Consider the following 9,134-nt stretch of genomic DNA (forward strand, 5'->3'; position numbering starts at 1 on the left):
CTCATGTGTATAATTACTAAAACTAGATGTATTAGAACACACACTTAATAACTCATTTAGAGATTAGTATCTCAGCTACTAGTATAAATAGCACTAGTAACATGATTAACATGAGAATAGAAGGTATATGATGTGACATTAGCATTGCTAAAGTCATCAGAGAGTGCTGGTGTTAACCTGCACTAGAAGACTGTAAATCCGGTTAAACCGATCTCCTATTTTTAACTAAAATAGATCAAATAACATTATAATATTATTCAAGCGGATCTAATATTAATATAATAATAATAATATATTACTTTTTCTCTTCTCTCATGAATCGAGTTCGGTTCGTCAAACTAAGACTAACTACAAAAACCAGAGTCTAGAACCCCTAACCGAAATGGCTTAAAAATTAGGTTCTTCGTGACTGTGTCATCAAGTTTAACTCAATAGAGATGCTAGCTTAGTGATGACATAATAATGATGTAGATTGAGGTGCTTGATAATGTAGTAGAGATGCCTATAGGTTCTTCGTTCACTGAACTTCCGAAAAACTCTGTTTCACCAAAACTAGGTTGTTATAAAGTTGTTAAAGTAGCAACTATGGGGTTAGGTTTTTATATGCATCAAAAGTTGCTTAATGTGCATATACCTAATTTGGCTCTTTTGGCTGAAAGGGTTTGTCAGGTTGGTGCACGAAAATTGCAATCACACTTTTACAATCCGCACAACTAACCAGCAAGTGCACTGGGTCATCCAAGTAATACCTTACGTGAGTAAGGGTCGAATCCCACGGAGATTGTTAGTTTGAAGCAAGCTATAGTTATCTTATTATTCTTAGTCAGGATACCAACAACAGTGTTTTTCAAGTTCAATTGTAAAAAGTGAAAGTGCATAAAATAAATAATTGTTACTCAATAATGGAGAATATGTTGGAGTTTTGGAGATGCTTTGTCTTCTGAATTTCTGTAACATAATGCTTCCTCACTTTCATAAATGCAAGGCTCCTTCCATGGCAAGCTGTATGTAGGGTGTCACCATTGTCAATGGCTACTTCCCATCCTCTCAGTAAAAATGGTCCAAATGCTCAGTCACAGCACGGCTAATCATCTGTTGGTTCTCGATCATGTCGGAATAAGATCCATTGATCCTTTTGCGTCTGTCACTACGTCCAACACTCGCAAGTTTGAAGTTCGTCACAGTCATCCAATCCCAGAATCCTACTCAGAATACCACAGACAAGGTTTAGACTTTCCGGATCCTCATGAATGCCGCCAACAATTCTAGCTTATACCATGAAGATTCTGATTAAGGAATCTAAGAGATACTCATTCAATCTAATGTAGAATGGAGGTGGCTATCAGGCACACGTTCATGGATTGAGGAAGGTGATGAGTGTCACGGATCATCACCTTCTTCATAGTGAAGCGCGAATGAACATCTTAGATAGGAACAAGCATGTTTGAATGGAAAACAGAAATAATTGCATTAATTCATCGAGACGCTGCAGAGCTCCTCACTACAACAATGGAGTTTAGAGACTCATGCCGTCAAAGAGTATAAAATTCAGATCTAAAAATTTCATGAGATACAAAATAAGTCTCTAAAAGTTGTTTAAATACTAAACTAGTAACCTAGGTTTACAGAAAATGAGTAAACTAAGATGGATAGTGCAGAAATCCACTTCTGGGGCCCACTTGGTGTGTGCTGGGGCTGAGACTTAAGCTTCTCACGTGCCTGGGCTGTTTCTGGAGTTGAACGCCAGGTTGTAACCTGTTTCTGGCGTTGAACTCCCACTTGCATCCTGTTTTTGGCGCTGAACACCAGACTGCAGCATGGAACTAGCGTTTAACGCCAGTTTACATCATCTATCTTCGTGCAAAGTATAAACTATTATATATTGCTGGAAAGCTCTGGATGTCTAATTTCCAACCCAATTGAGAGCGCGCCAATTGAACTCTTGTAGCTCCAAAAAATTCATTCCGAGTGCAGGGAGGTCAGAATCCAACAGCATCAGCAGTCCTTTTTCAGCCTGAATCAGATTTTAACTCATCTCCTTCAATTTCAGCCAGAAAATACCTGAAATCATAGAAAAATATACAAACTCATAGTAAACTCCAAAAATATTAATTTTTCTCAAAAAATAATAAAAATATATTAAAAACTAACTAAAATACACTAAAATCTACATGAAATTACCCCCAAAAAGCGTATAAAATATCCGCTCATCACAACACCAAACTTAAACTGTTGCTTGTCCTCAAGCAACTAGATAAATAAAATAGGATAAAAAGAAATTAAGAAACAATAATATCTCTGAGTTTCAAGTGAAGCTCAGATTCTAATTAGATGAGCGGGGCTTAGTAGCTTTTTGCTTCTGAACAGTTTTGGCATCTCATTTTATCCTTTGAAGTTCAGAATGATTGGCATCCATAGGAACTCAAAATTCAGATAGTATTATTGATTCTCCTAGTTTAGTATGTTGATTCTTGAACACAGTTACTTTATGAGTCTTGGCCGTGGCCCTAAGCACTTTGTTTTCTAGTATTACCACCGGATACATACATGCCACAGACACATAACTGGGTGAAGCTTTTCAGATTGTGACTTAGCTTTGCTAGAGTCCCCAATTAGAGGTGTCCAGAGTTCTTAAGCATACTCTTTTGCTTTGGATTACGACTTTAACCACTCAGTCTCAAACTTTTCACTTGGACCTGCATGCCACAAGCACATGGTTAGGGACAGCTTGATTTAGCCGCTTAGGCCTGGATTTATTTTCTTGGGCCCTCCTATCCATTGATGCTCAAAGCCTTGGATCCTTTTCACCCTTGCCTTTTGGTTTAAAGGGCTATTGGCTTTTTCTACCTCTTTTGCTTTTTTTTTCGCAAAATATTTTTTTTTCATTTTTTTTCTTTCGCAAGCTTGTTTTTCACTGCTTTTTCTTGCTTCAAGAATCAATTTCATGATTTTTCAGATCATCAATAACATTTCTCTTGTTCATCATTCTTTCAGGAGCCAACAATTTTAACATTCATAAAATTCAATATAAAAAATATGCACTGTTCAGGCATTCATTCAGAAGACAAAAAGTATTGCCACCACATATAAATAATTAGAATTTTTCTTATTAAGAACTCGAAAAAATATTGCCTCTTTATTCTAAAAATCTACTATTTTATTCATATTTGATGATGATGAGAAAAATAAATCATAGCTTAATTGGAGATAAAATCAAAATAGATATACTAATTACTACTACTCATATATAACTTCTAAGGTAAATTCCTATAAGAACAACTATCACAGAGTTAAGGCTATGAATAGGACTCAACAACCTTTATTTTGGGGGGTGGATGCTCCTTTAATCTGTGGGGTGCTTGGTCCTTCAAGAGACAGCTTCTGGCGCTTCAGCTCCTATATCTCCAGATATTCGTCTTCTTTCAGATCGAATTTAACTTCTGGGATCAGTGATCTCAGACCCATTATTTTGTGGTACTAGTCTGCATGTTCTTTGGTTAAAAACTTCTCTTGATTCCAAAGTGGTTTTGGAATATTCTCTTTCATGCCTCTTAAAGTGGTTTGTTTTCCCTTAGGTGCCATGATCTTGATGAGGTTTAGCTCATTGATCACGAAAAAATACACCAAACTTAGAGGTTTGCTTGTCCTCAAGCAAAAGAAAGGAAATGAGAGGAATAGAAGGAGAGGCAATTTCGAAAATTCAAAAGATATGATGATATTTTGAAAAAGATTTGAGATGAATTTGAAAAGATAATTGAGTTTTAAAAATTTTTTTGAAAAGAAGTTGGATGGGATTTGAAAAGGATTTGTGATTATGAATTAAGATACATTTGATATTTTTGAAAAAGGGATTTTAGAAATTAGGATTAAAATTTTTAGAATTGAAGGATAAGAGTTTGTAACATGTTTATGCAAGAAATCATGAATTGAAATATGAAAATTGGAAAAAATGTGAAGTAAAAACGAATTTACCTCCTCCCCACAATCCTGGCGTTAAACGCCCAAACGCTGCATGTTTTGGGCGTTTAACGCCCAATTGCAGCTTTTCCTGGTGTTCAACGCCCAGCTGTTGTTCTAGTTGGCGTTGAACGCCAGGAACTCCTTTGTCACTGGGTGTTTTTCTGAACGCCCAGGATGCTGTAAATCTGGTGTTAAACGCCCAGAAGGTGCTTCTTTCTGGCGTTCAATGCCCAGATGGCTATGCTTACTGGCGTTGAACGCCTAGTAGATGCTTCTTTTGGGCGTTCAACGCCCAAAACAGCTTTTACTATTTTTTTCGCACCAGTGAGCTTCTTTTTTGCTGTTTTATCCTCTGAATCCTTCTGTAACTCTGTGAACTCAAGAAATTGCTATTTTACCTTGAAGATAATTGACATAAACCTGTAAAAATCAATTAATTAACAAATAAGCTTTGTAAATGGCTGGGTTGCCTCCCAGCAAGCACTTCTTTATTGTCTTTAGCTGGACTATTACTGAGCTTTAATCAAGTTTCAGTTTTGAGCATTCTTGCTCAAAATTGCTTTCAAGATAATGTTTAACTCTCTGTCCATTAACAATGAACTTTTTGTTAGAATCATTATCCTGAAGCTCCACATATCCATATGGTGACACACTTGTAATCACATATGGACCTCTCCACCGGGATTTCAATTTTTCGGAGAACAATATGAGCCTAGAATTAAACAGCAGAACTTTCTGCCCTAGCTCAAAGACTCTGGATGACAACTTCTTATCATGCCATCTTTTTGCTTTCTCTTTGTAAATTTTTGCATTTTCGAAAGCATTGAGTCTGAATTCCTCTAGCTCATTTAACTGGAGCAATCGTTTTTCTCCAGCTAACTTGGCATCAAGGTTTAGGAATCTGGTTGCCCAATAGGCCTTATGTTCCAGTTCCACTGGCAAGTGACAGGCTTTTCCATACACAAGCTGGTATGGAGAAGTTCCTATAGGAGTCTTGAATGCTGTTCTGTATGCCCACAGAGCATCATCCAAGTTTCTTGTCCAATCCCTTCTACGGTTAATCACAGTCCGTTCCAGGATTCTTTTAAGTTCTCTATTAGAGACTTCAGCTTGCCCATTTGTCTGTGGATGATATGGAGTGGCCACCCTGTGGCTAACTCCATATCGAACCAAAGCAGAGTAAAGCTATTTATTGTAGAAATGAGTGCCCCCATCATTGATTAATACTCTAGGGGTACCAAATCTGCTGAAGATGTGTTTCTGGAGGAATTTCAGCACTGTCTTAGTGTCATTAGTGGGTGTTACGATAGCTTCCACCCATTTGGATACATAATCCACTGCCAATAGAATATAAGTGTTTGAGTATGATGGTGGGAAAAGCCCCATGAAGTCAATACCCCATACATCAAACAACTTAATCTCTAAGATCCCTTGTTGAGGCATGGCATAACTGTGAGGCAAATTACCAGATCTTTGGCAACTGTCATAATTAAGTACAAACACTCGGGAATCTTTATAGAGAGTAGGCCAGTAGATGCCACATTGGAGGACTCTTGTGGCTGTTCGCTCACTTCCAAAATGTCCTCCATACTGTGATCTATGGCAATGCTAGAGAATCTTATGTGCTTCTTCTTTAGGCACACATCTACGAATTACTCCGTCTCCACATCTCTTGAAGAGATATGGTTCATCCCAAAGATAGTACTTTGCATCTGTGATCAATTTCTTTGATTGCTGCCTACTGTACTCTTTGGGTATGAATCTCACTGTCTTGTAGTTTGCAATGTCTGCAAACCATGACACTTCCTGGATGGCAAAGAGTTGCTCATCCGAAAAGTTTTCAGAGATTTCAGTAAGAGGGAGGGATGCCCCTTCTACTGGTTCTATTCGGGACAGGCGATCTGCTACTTGGTTCTCTGTCCCTTTTCTGTCTCTTATTTCTATATCAAACTCTTGCAGAAGTAATACCCATCTGATGAGTCTGGGTTTTGAATCCTGCTTTGTGAGTAGATATTTAAGAGCAGTATGGTCAGTGTACACAATCACTTTTGATCCTACTAAATAGGATCTGAACTTGTCAATGGTGTACTGCAAGTAGCTCTTTTTCTATGGTTGTGTAGTTCTTCTGTGCGTCATTTAAGACATGATTGGCATAGTAAATGACGTGCAGAAGCTTGTCATGCCTTTGTCCCAACACTGCACCAATGGCATGGTCACTGGCATCACACATTAGTTCAAATGGTAATGTCCAGTCTGGTGCAGAGATGACTGGTGCTGTGACCAACTTAGCTTTCAGAGTCTCAAACGCCTGTAGACACTCCTTATCAAAGATAAATGGTGTGTCAGGAGCTAACAGATTACTCAGAGGTTTGGTGATTTTTGAAAAATCTTTTATAAGCCTCCTATAGAATCCTGCATGCCCCAGAAAGCTTCTGATTGCCTTAACATTGGTTGGTGGTGGTAATTTTTCAATTACCTCTACCTTAGCTTGATCCACCTCTATTCCCTTGTTCGAAATTTTGTGCCCAAGGATAATTCCTTCAGTCACCATAAAGTGACATTTCTCCCAGTTTTAAACCAGGTTAGTCTCTTGGCACCTCTTTAGAACAAGTGCTAGATGGTCAAGACAGGAGCTGAATGAGTCTCCAAATACTGAAAAGTCATCCATGAAGACTTCTAGAAATTTTTCCACCATATCAGAGAAAATTGAGAGCATGCACCTTTGAAAGGTTGCAGGTGCATTGCACATACAAAATGGCATTCTTCTGTATGCAAATACTCCAGATGGACATGTGAATGCTGTTTTCTCTTTATCCTGGGGATCTACTGCAATTTGATTATAACCTGAATATCCATCCAGGAAGCAGTAGTATTCATGACCTGCTAGTCTTTCTAGCATCTGGTCTATGAATGGTAAAGAAAAATGATCCTTTCTGGTAGCTGTATTGAGCCTTCTATAGTCAATACACATACGCCACCCTGTAACTATTCTTGTAGGAACCAGTTCATTTTTTTCATTATGAACCACTGTCATGCCACCCTTCTTAGGGACGACTTGGACAGGGCTTACCCAAGGGCTATCAGAAATAGGATAAATAATCCCAGCCTCTAATAATTCAGTGACCTCCTTCTGCACCACCTCCTTCATGGCTAGATTCAGCCGCCTTTGTGGTTGAACCACTGGCTTAGCGTCACCCTCCAATAGGATCTTGTGCATGCATCTGGCTGGGCTAATGCCCTTAAGATCACTGATGGACCACCCAAGAGCTGTCTTGTGTGTCCTTAGCACTTGAATTAGTGCTTCCTCTTCCTGTGGCTCTAAGGTAGAGCTTATGATTATAGGAAAGATATCACCTTCTCCCAGAAATGCATATTTCAGGGATGGTGGTAATGGTTTGAGCTCGGATTTGGGAGGTTTTTCCTCTTTCTGAGGGATTTTCAGAGGTTCTATTATTCTCTCTGGTTCTTCCAGATTAGGCTGAGCATCTTTAAAGATATCCTCTAGCTCTGATTCGAGACTTTTAGTCATATTGACCTCTTTTACCAGAGAGTCAATGATATCAATGCTCATGCAGTCATTTTGGGAGTCTGGATGTTGCATGGCTTTGACAACATTCAACTTGAACTCATCCTCATTGACTCTCAGGGTTACTTCTCTTTTTGGACGTCAATAAGGGTTCGGCCAGTTGCTAGGAAAGGTCTTCCTAGAATGAGAGTTGCACTCTTGTGCTCCTTCATTTTCAGCACCACAAAGTCAGTGGGAAAGGCAAATGGCCCAACCTTGACAATCATGTCTTTAATCACGCCTGATGGGTATTTAATGGATCCATCAGCAAGTTGGAGACATATCCGGGTTGGTTTGACTTCTTCAGTCAAACCAAGCTTTTTGATAGTAGATGCAGGTATTAGGTTGATACTTGCCCCAAGATCACATAGAGCTTTCTTGGTACAAGTACCCTCTAATGTGCATGGTATCATAAAGCTTCCGGGATCCTTAAGCTTCTCAGGTAAGCTTTTTAGAATGACTGCACTGCATTCTTCAGTGAGGTAAACTTTTTCAGTTTCCCTCCAATCCTTCTTATGACTTAAGATCTCTTTCATGAACTTAGCATAAGAGGGTATTTGCTCAAGTGCCTCTGCAAACGGAATCTTTATTTCAAGAGTCCTGAGATAGTCTGCAAAGCGGGCAAATTGCTTATCCTGTTCCGCTTGGCGGAGTTTCTGAGGATAAGGCATTTTGGCTTTGTATTCCTCAACCTTAGTTGCTGCAGGTTTATTGCCTACAGATGTGGGTTGAGAAGCCTTTTTAGAAGGGTTATTATCAGCACTTGCATGTGTCTGATCCCCCACTGGCATTTGAATACCAGGGGTGGAAGCTGGAGTGGCGTTAGACGCCAACTCCTTACCTGTTTCTGGCATCTGAACGCCAGAACTGTGCTTCCTTTGGGCGTTCAACGCCAACTCCTTGCTTGTTTCTGGCGTTGAACGCTAGGACTGAGCATGGGTTGGGCGTTCAATGCCAGCTTCCCACCCATTTTCTGGCGTTTGAGCGCAGAATTATTCCTCTCTGGGGTCTGACTGTCCTCAGAGGGATTTTGGGTAGCAGTCTGTTCATTTCTTGGCTTTCTACTGCCTTGAAGTGAGGTATTTAATATTTTCCCACTTCTTAATTGAACTGCTTGGCACTCTTCTGTTATTTGTTTTGATAACTGCTGTTCAGTTTGCTTTAACTGTATTTCCACATTCATATTAGCCATTCTTGTTTCTTGTAATATCTCCTTGAATTTGGCTAACTGTTTTGTTAAAAAATCTAATTGCTGATTGAATTCAGTAGCTTGATCTGTAGAACTGAGTTCAGCAGTTGCTGTTTTAGCCTCTTCGTTGATGGAAGATTCACTGCTTAGGTACAGATGCTGATTTCTGGCAACTGTATCAATAAGTTCTTGAGCTTCTTCTATTATCTTTCTCATGTGTATAGATCCACCAGCTGAGTGGTCTAGAGAAATCTGAGCTCTTTCTGTAAGCCCATAGTAGAAGATGTCTAACTGCACCCATTGTGAAAACATTTCAAAGGGACATTTTCTTAGCATCTCTCTGTATCTCTCCCAGGCATAATAAAGAGATTCATTATCTCCTTGTTTGAAGCCTTGGATGCCCAGTCTTAGCTGTGTCAT

Source organism: Arachis hypogaea, chromosome 8, assembly GCF_003086295.3.
Source record: "Arachis hypogaea cultivar Tifrunner chromosome 8, arahy.Tifrunner.gnm2.J5K5, whole genome shotgun sequence".
In the NCBI taxonomy this organism is placed as follows: Eukaryota; Viridiplantae; Streptophyta; class Magnoliopsida; order Fabales; family Fabaceae; genus Arachis; species Arachis hypogaea.